Genomic DNA, 16,138 nt, shown 5'->3' with positions numbered 1-16,138 from the left:
ACGCTGCAAAGATCGTCTTTTCCCCATTCATGTGTATGTGACTTACGGTACTTCCGGAGCCAGCCTCAAGCGGATCCTCGATGAACTGCAGCTTTTAACACTTCCGCATTGGACTCATATTTTTAGACCGGAGGTTGCCGCTTGGTTGGAGCTGATAAATGTTGAGCAGCAAAAGGGCCACTGAAAAAAATAAAATAAGGTCAACATTTTTTTTATTATTATCATTATTCTAAGAAAAAAGTCAGAATTCTGATATCAAACTAAGGAAAAAATTAAGGTAATTTTTTTTTTAATTATCATCAGAATTCTGACTTTAATCTCAGAATTCTGACTTTATTCTCATAATAATAAAAAAAATTAAAAAAAATGTTCTACATTATTTTTTTTTTTCTCTGGTGGCCCTAATCCTCTTTCGTAGAATTTAATGATTTTATTTATGACTTAGTTTTATTTATTTAATCTTTTTTTTGTTTCCAGTCTATGGCTCTAAATTCCTGTCCTGTAGGTGGCGGTAACGCACCTACTAGATACTTTGCCAACCGCCAATCAGATCCAAAGAAGAAGTTTGTTTACCGTGAACACCTGTTGACGTCACGGACTGATTAGCTCTCAACCGCGAAAAAACGTAGTAGGGTGTCGGACGCTTTGAGGATTCTAACTGCTAAACGTGTTTGAGGATTTTATGATGCCAGACTGGAGGAAGAGGAGGAAAAAAGAGGACTGTTTGACCGAGCTGCATCAGTATTGTAAGTAAGAGCTGAAAGTAAGCTATTTCTGTCATGTCATGTGTCGTGAGTCTCGTGCTAAGTTGGCTACTGCGGCTAGCTAGCAGGAGTTCATGTTGTTTGTAAAGGTCCAAGACGTGACGTCAGTGACTCAGGTGTTTCCCAGGTGTTGCTGCTCAGAGCTGTGGTCTTTGTTTCATTCAGAGACACTTCATGTGATGGCTCTTTGGTTATTTCTGGTTGTTGTTGTTACCTTTAGAACTTAACTGTTTTGTATACAATAACTGAATGGAGTCATCTGTGCTCGTGCTGCATATTTAGCCTTGTTGTACAGTTCATGTGTGGGGTTACTGAATCTCTTTGCTGCAGATATCCTAGTAGGCCTATTTGTTGTTGTATGATATTGAGTTAAAAGCATAACAATATGCAATCCAGCTTCCTCTTAGCTTCCAAGTAAAAGAAACAGACATGTACATAGCTCATAGCTGTGTGAGGTGATGTAGACTTTCAGTTAACTTTACTTTAAATTATGACTATGCAACTGCTCCATCTGCATGTGCAGAATCAGGTGACTTTGCACAATTTGGGCATTCGTTGAAAGAATACTCCTTTAGGAATACTCTTAATATGATAAATTAAAGCTCCAGTGAGGAGTTTTTAACTGGTTTTGAAAAATACTGCAATTAAGACTGAGGCCTTTTTATGACCTACAAAAGAAAACTAGTTGACCAGGAGGGGGAATTGACGGTGTGTGTGGTTATATTTAATACCCAAACCGAATGCTGGATGATAACTGTCAGACAAAGTAATTCCCCAAAACAGTCTTTTAATAATTTTTCCACAGCAAATATTCTCAAGGAGTGAGTTTTATTTTACTCTTAAAAGACATCAGGATGAGTTCTTTTGTTAGAAAACACTATGTACTAGGGATGTAAATTAAGTATTCTCCATGATTGCTCTTTGGAAATGTTAACGACCAATTATCCATTAATCAATGAGAATAACATTGAGTTTTCTTATGTCACAAACAATGTCAAATGCGTTGTTTTTCCCCTGAATTATATTTTCTGCAGCAACAAAATGCATATAACTGACTGTATTGAATACAGTCACAACATGTTTAGAATGCAATATCAACGATCAGGCTCATAAAAAATATTCTCTTATTATGTGAAGGCTCAGACTACTAATTGTGGTTTTGCTGCAACAAGAGAACTGAACAGAAAAGTACTTCAGACTCACGGTGTCTAGTTTTCTGCCTACTTGTTCTAATTGAGTAAAATGAGCATGTGTACGCGGTCAGGTGTCAGCTGGGAGCGCAACCAGGTCATTATCAGTCTGGCGGAAGAAACACGATCAGACGGCTCTGTTGTTGCTGGTCTGCAAACATAGCGCACTAGCAATTCCCACCAGTCTGTTGGCTTTGTATCCAAAGGTGGGGAAATGTCCTGTTTAAAGTTGTCAACCTTCGTGTCGTTGCAGCAGTTGCGTATTGATCCTCTTTAAAAAGTGCATGTGGAGACCTGGCGCACAGCCACAGCCGCCAGCAGATCAACACCTTTAAGAGCTGATTCACATTGAAACATGCTTTAAACTGAATGTAATAAGAGACCACATGATGTTTTTTACATGTGACAGATAATTGAAAACAAAAATGCATGTTTTGAATAAGTTCCTAAGAATCAATTAATCAACACTTGATTAATTGTTTACATCCCTACAATATTTGCGTGTACAGGACAGAATCACAAAGAATTGAGATGTACTGCTTTGTCCACAGGGGGCACCAAAATCAATATAACAAGTTCCCCACAGGAGTTTATAGGGAACTATCATCAGAGGGGACATCACATATTATGTAACACAAAATATTTAATAAGCTGATGTTCCTTTTTGGACATGTTGAAACATATTAATGAACTCTGTGATATTTTGAAGGTACTTTTTAAAAGGAAACATTGCTCAGCCCGTGACGAAAGTATGTCAACGTTGCTTTAACATACAGACCCTTAAAGGTGACATATCATGCAAAATTGACTTTTTAATGGTTCTTTACCTGAAATATGTTTCCCTGGCATGTCTACAAACCCCCCAAGAATGAAAAAAATCCATTCTGCCCCTGTTCTGATTTCTACACCTTTCTGTAAATGTGTGTGAAACGAGCCGTTTCAGACTTCCGTGTTTTTGTTACGTAACAACAATATCCGGTCTGTCACGGAGTCAGAGCTCGGAGCTTGTTCAGCCCATAGACTGTATAAAATAATACTGAATCCCTCCCCCGTTTTTCATTACCTGCACAAATATGTGCCAACAAGGAGCTTAGGAGGGAGGCATGCTAGTTGTAGGCTTTCTTAATAAACGCAAAGGTCGGTTTTACTCCCCACGTCTGCAGATTTGAAGATATAGTGGATGATTTTTATTTGTCATGGATAAGTGCTAGCGCTAATTAGCATAGCCACATAGCTATATGTTCATAGCTGTAGCTGTAGCTGTGTACCAAGACACACGTCGACATACTGACAAATAAAACAACAAGAAACACTAAATCTGTGACCAATCCTTCATAAAAGGTCCTGCTGCCTTTCTGGCAGAGGTCGGTTTTACTCCCCACGTCTGCAGATTTGAAGATCTAGTGGATGATTTATCATGGATAAGTGCTAGCGCTAGTTAGCATAGCCACATAGCTACATGTTCGTAGCTGTGTACCAAGACACACGTCTACATACTGATAAATAAAACAACAAGAAACACTAAATCTATGACCAATCCTTCAGAAAGGTCCTGCTACAGGCGCCTCTCCGTCAGGATCAGATTCAGAGGGTTGAAGTAACGCGATCTCTGAGCAGCCGTGTATATTCAGCCAACATGTAAACATTAGATCAACGTGCTGGAGAGCCGAGGCACATCCACTTCCGGAGGGGGCGTGGTCAGAGGGGAAAACAGAGTGTTCTGATGAGGAATGAAGAAAAGGACTTTTCAGGCATGCCAAAATCTGATTTCAAAGTGTTTTTTTGAGCATAAACTTTAAATACATGTTTTTGGGACCTCTTAGACCAATATATATTGATGAAAAAAGCGTGATATGTCCCCTTTAATATGTACAATAGTGTAAAATAACGAGACACAATAACTACCAATAAATTACATATCAATCTTTTTCTCAAAATATGACATATATGTATTTTTAAAATGTTGAACTGCTCCTTTACAGCTCATTTCAAATTCCTGAGTGAAAGGAAGAGAGGAAAATCTGCTATCACACTGCTCCTGTTTACTCCATCCATTTAATCCCCCCTCCTGGACTCTCTTTGTGTGTGTGTTCCTGTGTGTTTCTGTGTGTGTGTGGGTTTTTTTTTGTGTGTGTGTGTGTGTGTGTGTGTGTGTGTGTGTGTGTGTGTGTGTGTGTGTGTGTGTGTGTGTGTGTGTGTGTGTGTGTGTGTGTGTGTGTGTGTGTGTGTGTGTGTGTGTGTGTGTGTGTGTGCGTGTGTGCGTGTGTGTGTGTGAGTTGTAAATCTCTCTGCTGTGAATTTACAGCCCTCCATTCACACATTTAACTCCACGTCTGTAGAGCGCACGGCCGCCTCACAGCTGTCTGAGCGCATGTGTGTGCGTGTGTGTGTGTGTGTGTGTGCATGTGTGTGTTTGTTCTGAAGGTGAAAGACTGTATGATGCTCTGTTTCCATGGCAACAACTTTGGAGAGAGAGAGAGAGAGAGAGAGAGAGAGAGGGGGTAACGGAGCAAGGGCAAGTTAGAAGTTCAGATTAGCTCCGACTCGCCAACAAAGGAAACAAAAACCCATAAATACTCTTGAGTGTGTGTGTGTTAATGCCGAGTGTGACTGAGTGTGTTGCAAGCGTGAAGATGCAAGCTGCTGGTCTTGGTGTGTGTGTGTGTGTGTGTGTGTGTGTGTGTGTGTGTGTGTGTGTGTGTGTGTGTGTGTGTGTGTGTGTGTGTGTGTGTCTGTGTGTGTGTGTGTGTGTGTGTGTGTGTGTGTGTGTGTGTGTGTGTGTGTGTGTGTGTGTGTGTGCGTGCGTGCATGCGTGTGTGAGGTAACAGCAGATGTTGGACCTCTCAGATTATTCCACAGAGAGCGAGAGAACAAAGAGAGAGACAGAAAGTTCACGTTAGTTTAATCTGGCTCAATAAATCAAATTAGCTTTATTTACCATAATTAAGACAATAATGAAGTACACACTCGCCCAGTGAGACTCCCTGAAAGCACGTCATTTGCTCTGGGGGATATGCCTCAACTGCTGCATGATGCTGTGCGTCTGATGCTCTCATTTGATGTCTCAGCACTCTTCTTTTTGACAAACTAACAGAAAGTAACCTGAAAGGAATCTCTGAAGCTGATATTTGTGTAAACTTGCAGATTAAAACTCCAGGGGCTGAGAGCACCAGCTGGGCGTGAACTAAGTTGAATGTTTCTCTTACGTCTGACGCTTTCGCTCAAATCTACACTGAGTGCTCCAAGCCCAACTAACACAGGACTTCCACCAGATCGGTGTCCTGTGCGTGTCCGTGCTCTCTCGTCCGTCAACACCCACCAACTGTGTTTGCAGAACGCAACATGGAGCAGGACCGCCAGATAGCTGGAGTCATGTGCCCGAAGTTTTCCCGCGGTATAGCCACTGAATCAAGGATTCTCCTTCTCCTCTCCTCATCCATGTTGTCTTTCTGGTCCTCTGAAAACCTCTGACCTGTTGACTCCAGGTCTGGTTCCGCTTATCATGACGGTTTGTTGTTGTAGTTAAGTGAAATACGATCTGGTGATAACACAGAGTATTTTATTCTGAAAATGAACCGGATGTTTTCATTTGTTTTGGTGCCTGACTTCTTGTCCCGCTCCATCTGCTGTGTTGAGATTGATGCGTCGTGCTCCGGCATTCAGGAAAAATAGAAGTCTTACGTCTCTAAACTGGAGAGCTCTGACCTGCCGGATCAAGGCCAAATTCTGCCGGATCAAGGCCAAATTCTGACAGATCCATGTCCAGTCCGTCTCCGATCCGCCACGGCACCGGTTTCTATTCTAGTCAATCTCTTAACCCCCACTGGATCAGCTCCGTTGCATTCTGGCTGTGTCTCTGATCCGTAGGGGTGGGTACCTTTCACATTTGAACCGTTATGGTACCGATACCCGGTACCTGGGAATCGGTACCGGTACTCAACGGTACCAATTTTCGGTACTTTTGCGTGTGTTTATGTGGTAATAAATGTTAATTTGTTTAATAATAAAATCTCAAAATTTTTAAATTTAACATATTTATTTCATTTAATATGAAATGAACAGAAACAGGATTATATAGGTGATTATATATATTAGCTGACACATGCTCGTGGCGTCTAATTGCTCTTTCGGGAGTTTATCAATGAACACACGTGAATACCTGCGGACAGGAAAAAGTCAGGTCTCCGTCTCTTTATAATAACAGGACACACAACTCACCTGTCGGGTATTCACGCACACAGGAACAGTTATAAACAGGGCAGGTAGTCGGAGCGGGAGAGTCCGTCTCAACCATAGACTGTAAATAAAAACTAAACTTTAATCCACCTGCAGTTCTGCCTCGCGGTCAGTGCGTGCGCCCGTCAGCTGCAGGCTCTGTTTGGCGCGCTCCCGCGCAGAGAGCAGAGAGCAGAGAGCAGAGAGCAGAGAGCAGAGACGTCCACCCAATCAGTCTCAAACTTTATTACAGGGCGAAAATATGGAAAATCGCCTATTCCTCCACTCCCTCACAGTCACAAGGATGTGTTTAGGTACCGTTTGATTTTACGTGAATCGGTACTCGGTAGTACCGACAGAATTTGGTTGGTACCTAGAAAAGTACCGAATTCGGTACCCATCCCTACTGATCCGGGAGGTCGCAACGCAACGGATCAGATGCGCATGACTTGTATTTTTGCCGGAGCATGATGCATCAATTCACCACAGAGCAGATGGAGCAGGACAGGAAGTCAGACACCACAACAAAATACAAACCCGGTTAATTTTCAGAATAAAACACTCCGGGTTATCTTCACATCATATTTAACTTAACTATGACAACAAAATGTCCTTTTGAGCGTAGGCAGGCCTGGAGTCAACAGGTCAGAGGTTTTCAGAGGACCATAAAGACAACATGGGCGAGGAGAGAAGGAGGAGAATCCTTGATTCAGTGATTGCCATGGGAAAACCTTAGTCACATGATTTCAGATGTCCAGCAGTCCTGCTCCGTGCTGTGTTCCGAAAACGCAACCGATGGGTGTTGACGGACGAGAGAGCACGGAGCTGGAATGCAACGGAACGTCAACACATTGACTAGAATAGAAACCTATCAGATCCGGTGCCATGACGGATCGGAGACAGACTGGACACAGATCTGGTGGAATTTGACCATCACCCTTTCAGTCTTGATCATTGGTCACTTTGTCTTTTTTATATCTTGTTCTGTTTGTTTTGTGTTAAAGGAGACCAACAGGTACATTTAAAGTAACCTAACCCAACCCTAACCTTAAATACAGAGCTATGGTATCACATTGCTTTAGCAGCTCTCAGCCGAAACAGTCTATAAAACTGTACTGAGCGTCCTTCCTCATCTGTCTCCTCTTTGTATTTCATATGGTCCCTTGTCCTCTTACAGTCTTTACTGTACTTTCAGTAAACCCTAATGTTGTGCTGATGGTCCAAGAGACCCCAGGCCTTATATTGTTCCATCACCTCTGTACTCATTTTATAGGTGCTTCTTCAGTTTGCTCATAAGAACTCTGACCGGGTGTTTAACCTCTCCTGGGTCCAACTGACCCCCGACCAATAACTACAGTAATATCACTCTGCAAGAAATACTGTCCCGTCTCTGTCTGAGTGACAGCTAGGGACATGACATGAATGTACTTTGGCTCATGTGTAGCTCTTATAACATAGACAACAGTAAATGTTTCCTGACATGTTGTAAGAGGATTGTTTAAGAAGAAGTAGGAAACCCTTACACTGTGTACAATGACATTTAAAAAGCCCTGTGCAGCGGTTAGACCTGAGGCCGAAAATGGCCCAAAAGTTCTTTTTTTGGGCCATTTTCGTCTGAAAGACTTTTATCACAGAAACAACACGGCCGAAACAGAATTTTGTGATGACGCAAGCAAAAACCGCCACCAGTATGCGCTTGTCTGGATAAGTGCCAACAAGCATGCATCCGTTATTCCTTTAATTGCAGCACTAAAGCGTCTTCTAAGCAAAGAGGTTGAGACGGACCACGGAGTGAAAACGATGTAAAGTACACTCTTAGAGTCTGTCAGCACACGTTTCACTGAGATCTATTCGGATCTTCTGCACTTCATCGCGACTGTACTTGATCAGCATTATAAAGATCATTACTTTGATTTGGGAATAAAGCAGCGCGCACGAGAAATGATCCAGTCCACGATGGATGCGGGGACCCGGCTTGGAGACGGAGAAGCACACAGCGCAGGAAGGAGAACAGAGTGCAGAAATAAGGACTCGTCTCTCTGAACCAGGGGCATGCACCCTCGTAGTCTGATATGTTCAATGAGATCCTTGATTTTAGTGAGGTTGGTACACAGTCAGAGACATAAATACAATGGTAGTGGAGACCAGGGACAGTTGTAACATTTTTGACATTTCTGTCTATAACTGTGAGCTCTTTTAACCCAGTGTGTTCAAACTGCTATACAAACTAGCTTCAAGTGTCTGCTAATAAATGGCCTAGAACACACCTGTGCAACACAAACAGAAAATGCATGGCTTAATCTCAAATCCAAGGACTGAAATGTTACAACTGTCCCCGGTCTCTCTACTAATAATTGGCAAAATAATTTATTTCGGTGTTTCGTTTTTTTGGTTTTCAGCCTTGGTTTCTATGGGGTGCCCTCTGTAAACTTGTGCACACTGAAAATAACAGAAACAATTCTCCACATTTAGCTCCAAAACGTCATAACAATGTAGAGTGAATTTTTAAGTCACTTTTTTTTATCACATTAAGAGGAATATTTGTGATGTTCTGCACATTTCATTTTGTTGTGAAAACTATATTGAGTTAAAATGTTGTTAAATCTAAATGTTAAATCTAAATGTTAAAGGTAAATCTAAATCTAAATGTTCAACGATAAATCTAAATGTTCAGCGATAAATCTAAATGTTCAACGATAAATCTAAATGTTCAACGATAAATCTAAATGTTAAATCTAAATCTAAATGTTAAATCTAAATGTTAAAGGTAAATCTAAATGTTCAACGATAAATCTAAATGTTCAACGATAAATCTAAATATTCAGCGATAAATCTAAATGTTCAAGGATAAATCTAAATGTTCAACGATAAATCTAAATGTTAAATCTAAATCTAAATGTTAAATCTAAATGTTAAAGGTAAATCTAAATGTTCAACAATAAATCTAAATGTTCAACGATAAATCTAAATATTCAACGATAAATCTAAATGTTTAATATAAATCTAAATGTTAAATATGAATCTAAATGTTAAATATGATTATAAATGTTAAATTTAAATGCTAAATCTAAATCTAAATGTTCAAAAATAAATCTAAATATTCAACGATAAATCTAAACATTCAAAGATAAATATAAATGTTAAATATAAATATAAATGTTAAATGTAAATATAAATGTTGAATATCAATATAAATGTTAAATTTTAATTTTAAATCTAAATGTTCAAAAATCAATCTAAATATTCAAAGATAAACCTAAACATTCAAAGATAAATCTAAATGTTAAATAGAAATAGAAATGTTAAATCTAAATGTTAAATGTTAAATCTAGATGTTTAATGTTGCTCTGTGATCCTTAATATTTAGCTGATATGCAAATTCACATTGCCGCATATCAGCTAAATATTTAGGATCACCGAGCAACATTTAACATTTAGATTTAGATTTAACATTTAGATTATATTCAGCATTTGGATTAAAAATGATTTTAACTTAATATATTTTTCAAAAGAACATTAAATGTGAAGAAGATCACAAATATTCCTCTAAATGTGATAAAAAAAAGTGACTTTTTAAAATTCATTTTTATGACGTTTTGGAGCTGAATGTGGAGAAATGTTGTTGCTGTTATTTTCAGTGCACACAACTTTGCAAACGGCAACCCATAGGTTTCCTCATTTTTGGTTATCGGTTTCGGCAAGAATTTTCATTTCGGTGCATTCCTCGTTTTAACACTTAAAAACAGAACAAACTCTCTCTGACTCGTCTCATCTTCAGCCTCATCATCCTCCGACCTCACGGTGACCTTTGAACGCAGCCCTAACCTCAGATTCACTCCTACTCAGAGAGGAACAGAGGAGGGGAGGGAGGGGATGGGGGGGTCTAAGACTTCCATGTCTGTGAGGTTACAGAGAGGTCACACTCTACCTGTTGCCATGGTGACTGCTGCAGGAGGAGACAGGAAGTAAACAACAGGGTCTGATGAGTCCGTGTGCACAGTGTGACCTCGCGTTAGAAAGCAGGGGAAAAATCTAAAAAGAGACAAAAACAGAGAGAGAGTTTCGATCAGGACTTTAGATGTTTTGTATTTCCCGGACTCTCTCAGGCGACTTTTCTGGTTTCTTTCACTCTCTGACCTTTGACCTCTCCCAGGGTGAGACTGAGGTCACACTGAGGGAGACGTGTGTGTGTTCTATTTGTTCGTCTGTGTTCAGTGACGCTCTCTCCATAATAAACACCCTCAGTTTTAACTTCAACAGTGCTGTTACCTGAGCTGGGACGGTTACTGAAATTAGTATTTAGTTACAGTTAGTTACTGCCAGGCCGGTCTCTCTGCTGTGTTCCTCTCTGACCTTTTTACCTCCCGACCTTTGACCCCGTGTCCCGTCTCTGCCCTGCAGCAGGTTAACCTTGGCTCTGCGTCTCACTCTGACTCTGATGTCAAACCTTCAGAGAATCACCTCTCCTCTTAAAATCCGATCTGCTGCAGTGCTGCAGCACTCGAATGCTGCACTGCTTGACGACGTGTCATCGATCTGAGTGATGCAGCGAAATGTTCCCGCTCCATCACTCAAACTTTTTTTTTTTTTCTGTCCTTGGTTCCTCGGTGAAGGACTGGACGAGGTCACTCCTGTGCATGTAAGGATGAGAGGCATGTTTCCTTCAGGTGAGAGCTGAGCAGCTGTTTTCTGGACTCCTCAGTGTGTTCTGACCCTGAACGGCTTCACATTGCAGGATGATCAGACGCAGACCTTTTAAATCATCAGGAAGTAGCAATCTTAATTCTTCTCTGATCATAGGTTAATATTAATGCCTGTTTATCAAAATGACCTCTATATCAGAGAGCTAGTATTAAAATCTGAGAAATGGAAATCCCCCAAACCTTCTTCCCATATAGTGTGGATAAACGACATTCTTCACTTTGTGAAGCTGGAGAGAATCAGACACTTAGTGAGAGGCTCCCTGAGGGAATTTCACAGGATGTGGAACTTGTTCTTTAAGTTTCTGCAGGAGCTGGACCTCTCAGAGATCCCTGATTAGGAATTTTCAAAAGTGATGTTGAGGGCGGCAGACTGACCCATAAGAATGTATTTATTTATTTTTAATCATTTCAATCATTTCAATTTTTTATTTCATTATTTGATTTAATTTTTGTAATTATTTATTTACTTGTTTATGTATTTACTTCTTTACTTTGATATTTATTTATACATATGAAGAGTTCATTTGCAAATACGTATAACTCTGTTTTTATATATTTTCAAAAAACATTTTGAAGTTAAAAAAAAGGGAGTTATCTGTTTTTGCAAATAAACTCTTCATATATTAATTTGTATACACTTCTCTATATCATTTAAATTTATATATAATCTGTACTATTATCGCTGTTGTTGTAAGTCACTCTGTCTGTGTGCTGTCTTGCTTTTTTGTTGTTCGCATTTAACAAAATGTCAATAAACATATCTGTGAAAAACTAAATAAATCTGAGGATCAGTACAAACTAAACAGAGGGATTTAAAACTCAGATAACACCAGATTATGGAGGTGAGAAAAGTTGAATACATATTTTGTCAATATTAGAGATTTTCAGCTTAACACTCCCAAAATGAGTCAAATATCATGGAACACTCAATCTTTACCAGGCATCAAAATATTCTTAAAACACCGCACAGGTGGATTCATTTTACCCCCACCAGTCTTTCTCCTTACATTGGCTGCCAATCAAATTCAGAATACAGTTTAAGATCCTCGCATTAACATACAAAGCTCTCCATCATCATCTCTGACCTGCATCACCAGTAGTCCCCTCAGATCCTCAGATCAGTGTCTGCTTGCTGTGCCTCATGTGAGGCTAAAAATTAAATGTGAGCGTGCCTTTGGGCATGTGGCTCCAACTCTGTGGAAAAATCTTCCAGCCCAGGTGCGCTGTGCTGTATCCACTTAGACTTTTAAAAATCAGCTCAAGACTCTATTTGTTATGGCTTTGGTAATTTTGTATTGTTCAGTCTGCTTTCATTACTAGCTTATTTTTTACACATTGTATTGTTTGTCCTTATCGATACTCTGTGGAGCACTTTGACTATGATCTGTGAAAGGTGCTATGCTAAATAAAGTTAACTGACTTACCTCAAAAGTTCCTAAAAGTTGTGATAATGGAGCGAAAAAAGAAGTTATTTCAAAGAGTCTAATGCAACAAAAGTTTGGATTGTTTACAAATAAGAGCAGTAATAAAAAGACCATTCCCATGTAAAAAAGCTCAGCCAGAATAAATGTGTTTTAAAGTATTACAGTACATTAAACAAAAAACAAAAAGATAATTATGAAATAATTAAAGGGAAATTAAATATTTTAATAAAATAGGGAAGCAAATAAAAAAAAAAAAAAAAAAACAACTTTCAGTTATTTTCTTCACTACTGAACTGAAATCTAAGTTGACTTGTTTTTGTTTATGTGAATGCAATATTAACTAATCAAGATTTTTTATCTAATTACAGCATTTTTCAAATTGTCCAAAAACAACAAATTCGTGCAGCATATCACAGCAAACCGCTCGACACAGGGGATAGGTACAAACGATAGACTGTGAAGCTGAACAGAAAGAGAACGGTAAACCAAGATGAATACAAACTCTCTTCTTGGTTTAGAAACATGTCCCGAAGGTGCCTCAGTCTGATTCAGTCCTGCAGTGATGAAGAGCACGTCTGATTATACTCTAAACTTTTCTTCTCGTCAACGAACCCTCAAACATGAAGAATGTAAGAAATAAACACGATAAGAACTTTGCTCTTAAGATTACATAACAGAGCGGTGCAGGATTAGCACACTGAAGGCTGCAGTTCACCTGACAGACAGCAGGTGTCGCCCTGCTGCCAGTCCAACCCAGCTCAGAGCTCCAGTCCACACTGCAACTGATGAAGCACTATTATGTGTGTATACTGTACTGTAGCTGTAGCTTCAACTCTTACTTTGTTACCAGTCAAAAGTTTGGACACACCTTCTCATTCAATGGTTTTTATTCATTTTGATTATTTTCAACATTGTAGATTAATACTGAAGACATCAACTATGAAATAATCTGGTTTTGCCATAATCTAGATTACAACAGTAGTCAAATAGGGCTATCCATTGTGTACTAACCCTACCTCTAAACAACACAACTGATGGTCTCAAACACATTAAGAAGGCAAGTCATTGATTCTACAAATGAACTCTTGTCAAGGCTCATGTTAATTAGAAACCAGTCCAGGAGACCACTTCATGAAGCAGACTGAGAGAATACCAAGAGTGTGCAAAGCTGTCATGAAGGAAAAAGGGGGCTACTTTACAGAAACTAAAATATAAAACATATTCTGCTTTGTTTAACACTTTTTTGTTCATTAAATAATTCAATTTTTGTTCTTTCATAGTTTTGATGTATTCAGTATTAATCTACAATGTTCAAAATAATTAAAATAAACATAAACTCTTGAATGAGAAGGTGTTACCAAACTTTTGATTGGTAGTGTATATTTGTTGCATTGGTAGCAAACAGAAGACTTACAAAGACGAAATCCTTCATCCCTAATTGATCCAGAAAGATGCTGTGTACATTGTTTTGCAAATATTTGAAGAGGAAATTTTAGTATTAATATAAAAATCACATTTTCACAAGGGCTGTAGTCAAACAGGAGATGAGAAGATCCCTGTGAGCTTCAGCCTGAGCACACTCTTAGCAGTAGATATGCGCTCTGCTCGTACAGTTTTTGCTGACATTCGTGGTATTTGATGCTTTTTGTGGCTGCTTTTGTTTGATTTGTGATCGTTGTGAACTTTATTAACACTTTTTTTGCACAAGAACACAAAGCACAAAATTGACTTTGCTCGTTCCTTACATTAAGTAACATGCATTTTGGATGTTTTTAATGTTATAATTAATTTGTGATCTTCTGTTAAAAGGAAAATTGTAAAATTGTATTGCATATAAATGACAACCACCTGCAGCAAAGACCTAGCCTCCTCCAGACCCACTGTCATAATTCTTGGTGCTTCTGCTTCTGTGAATATTGTCGGATACTGATGGCATGTGACCACATTTCACTCATCAGATTAAACATGATGGAAGAAGTGTGTGGGGGATGATTATTATCAATCAGTCAATCAGTCAATCAATCAGACTTTATTTGTTAAGCACTTCCCATACAATGACATTGTAACACAGAATGCTGTACATAAAAACAATACAAATAGAATAAATTAAAAATAATAAAAAAATGAAATGAGACCCTAACCCAAAACCAACCCGACAATCCTAAGGTTAAGAACATGATAAATACAAAAATAATAATAATAAAAATAAATAAATAATAATAATAATCTTTATTTCTATAGCACTTTTCTAAACAAAGTTACAAAGTGCTTCTCAGAAAGACACAAAAATAATGAAAGAAAATAATAAAAACATATATATATATTTAAAAAAAACCATATATTTTATATATATATATAATACAAAAATAAAGGGGAAAAAAATATGGTAAAAAACAAAATAAAAAAAAGAAGTTTCTGAACGAAATGAGGAAATGCTGTCATGATATATTAATGAGGAAACATGGGAAGTAAAATAAAATGTAACAATTCAACTCAGGAAATTAAACTCACCAAAATAAGATACATTTATAAGATAATTAAACACTAAAATATAAACCCAGTAAAAAATAACTAAGATGATATACCTAAAAAGTGACAAAAATTTGAACTAGATAAAAAATAAAAAAATAAAAAAATAAAGTAAGGTGAATTAAAACTCAGTTACTAGGTCTTGAGTTATTACCCATGATTATGATAAATAATCAAGTATCAATTCTGTACATCAGACAAAACATGAATTAAGTGAAGGCACAGTGAGGTTTTTCTGCCAATCATCCAGCACAGGTCTGAATACTCCCATCAGCAACTGGCTACAATAGGAGCTGTGTTGCCCATATTTTAAAATGTATCTTGGAGGTTTATTTGAGTGGCAGAAGACGGTTAAAGCCAAGACATCTTTTCAGTCTAGATGTACAGTACAGCAGAACAGAGGGGAAAAGTAGGCGGCCTCTTTAGGGCCTTGCAAAGCCCTCGAGCTGCAGTCTGATCCTGATGCTGCTTTGATTGTTGTTGGTGTGTTGATGGAAGGACTTAGAAGTAGGGCTGGTATCATGTAGAAAATAAAGAACAGCAGATTGACATGGAATATGTGAGTTATGAATAATATACTCTCTTTAATGATCGTTTCATTTTGTTATCATGGTATTGAACAGATCACACATTGCATGTTTTTCTCAGTTTGTTCGGAGCTGATGAGATGACACATCACTTAAATTACACAAGTGTGTATTACGCTGTGTCTGCAGGGTTCATTATCTCATTGTGTAGGAAAAGTTTTGATTTAGCACTTTGTAAGGAAACCCCAAACTGTGAGGCAGAGAGATTGCAGAGACTAACGTGCAACTCTTAATTAGTGAGTATTGCACAGAGAGACGAAGAGGAGGAAGGGGTTGTTCCCTAACGAGGGCTCATCATTAGTGATGAATGAGTGTGAGCGTCCCTGAAATATTGATGAGTGAGATGACTCTGAGCAGACAGACTCCATGCAGCTCTGAGGACACAAACACAGAGACAGATTATCTACTAATAGTCTGTTTACGTTTGTTTGACTTTTGACTGTCACTTGTTTATTAAGTGAAGGAGAGTACACGGCGAATAGTCTGTGGACACCTGCAGCCTGTTCATGCTTGAGGTTGCTCTGCGTCTGATGCAGGGATGCACAGTGAAGACATTATTCTCTGTTTTTTAAACTTCAAAGTTATAGATACACAAGACTTTCAAATATTAGTATTAAATATGATTACACCACTGCTGCACACGCATAGAATCTGGTGGACTGTTGGCCAGATGAGCAGGACGGTTAAATTACGTTGGAACATCAGAGAATACTGTCAGTGATATAA

General features: G+C 38.6%; 1 long non-coding RNA gene across 1 annotated transcript in view; it reads left to right on the top strand.

The window, feature by feature from the left end:
- The first annotated feature begins 546 nt into the window (after positions 1–546).
- Positions 547–16,138, top strand: part of LOC117831948 — a 73,728-nt gene continuing 58,136 nt past the window's right edge. Inside the window, exon 1 of the long non-coding RNA XR_004635111.1 lies at positions 547–746. This is a non-coding gene — a long non-coding RNA (uncharacterized LOC117831948). The remainder of the gene's footprint in view (positions 747–16,138) is intronic.

The sequence above is a fragment of the Notolabrus celidotus genome, chromosome 20 (genome assembly GCF_009762535.1).
Source record: "Notolabrus celidotus isolate fNotCel1 chromosome 20, fNotCel1.pri, whole genome shotgun sequence".
NCBI lineage: Eukaryota > Metazoa > Chordata > Actinopteri > Labriformes > Labridae > Notolabrus > Notolabrus celidotus.
Note: the sequence above shows the minus strand (reverse complement) of the source record. Positions and strands in the feature narration are given on the sequence as shown.